This window comes from Corvus brachyrhynchos, unplaced genomic scaffold, assembly GCF_000691975.1.
Source record: "Corvus brachyrhynchos isolate BGI_N302 unplaced genomic scaffold, ASM69197v1 scaffold1, whole genome shotgun sequence".
In the NCBI taxonomy this organism is placed as follows: domain Eukaryota; kingdom Metazoa; phylum Chordata; class Aves; order Passeriformes; family Corvidae; genus Corvus; species Corvus brachyrhynchos.
Genome location: NW_008237222.1, coordinates 1,445,211 through 1,446,323, shown reverse-complemented (window position 1 = coordinate 1,446,323; position 1,113 = coordinate 1,445,211). Strand labels below are relative to the sequence as shown.

At 41.0% G+C, this 1,113-nt stretch overlaps 1 long non-coding RNA gene across 2 annotated transcripts in view; it reads left to right on the top strand.

Annotated features, from left to right (window-relative positions):
• Positions 1-1,020: 1,020 nt before the first annotated feature.
• LOC108445383 overlaps positions 1,021-1,113 on the top strand; it is a 32,145-nt gene continuing 32,052 nt past the window's right edge. For both annotated transcript variants that reach the window (XR_001860204.1, XR_001860203.1), the window contains exon 1: positions 1,021-1,093. This is a non-coding gene — a long non-coding RNA (uncharacterized LOC108445383). The remainder of the gene's footprint in view (positions 1,094-1,113) is intronic.

The window sequence follows — 1,113 nt, the reverse complement described above, 5'->3', positions numbered from 1 at the left end:
ATTACCCTACACTGATTTGATTTGTAATAAATTAAATTAAATTCCCCAAGTCAAGTGTGTTTTGCCCGTGATGGTAATTGATAGGTGATATTTCCCTGTCCCTATCTCAACCCACAACCCTTTCATAAAATTTTCTCTCCCCTTCCAGCTGAGTGATAGAGTGATAGAATGATTTTGGTGTGTAACCAGCCAGGTCAAGTCTCCAAACTAATTCAGACTATCATATGACTATACTTTTTTGCTCTCCAAGTTATAGTGACTGATGGTTTGGAAGTGTGGTACCAAACTTTTGACTACCCACCATACCATGTTTCAGTGATAACATTTATCTGGTTACCTATCCATATCTGGCCCTAGATTTTCATGACACTATTCAAGCATTCAGGGATGCTAAAAATGCGATGTACTCTGTCTGTGTCTCTCCTAATGTAGTGAGATAAAGGTTTATCTGCCTTGCTGAATGCTGAAACAGAGCCTGTTTTCTATTATACTTTCAAGACTTCTGGTGATAGCAAGCGATGAATAATGAAACAGTCTTTCCTTCAGTAATGGCTTTATATAACAAAATCACTTGATAAAGCAAAGAATTTCAGAAGGTGATGGGAGCTCTTAGATTTAAAACTAAAGCTCCAGACATGAATATCTCAAGTACATAAATGCTTCATTGCTCTGACAGGGCAGAATGGCTAGTAATTGACTGCCTTAGTAGGATGCAGCATTGAAAGATGATTACATAAGTAGAAAGAGGCATTTGCAGGAAGTCTACACATTGTAATAACAGAATAAGGGTTTTTAACAAGACGGTTGCTAGAGCATTGTATTGGTTTGGCACGGCCTGGTTTTAAGTAGCAGGGGGCAACAAAGGTGGCTCCCGTGAGGAAGCTGCTAGAAGCTTCCACCATGTCCAGCAGAGCCAATCTCTGATGGCTCTGAAGATGGACATGCTGCTGGCCAAGGCTGGACCAATGAGAGAGGTTGGTAACGCCTCAGTGTATTTAAGAACAAATCAAAACGAAGTCACAAGGTTTTGCTTCTAGTCACAGAAGAGGAGGAGGTGAGAACATGTGAGGGAAAACAACATGGAGACACCAAGGTCAGTGGAGAAGGAGGGGC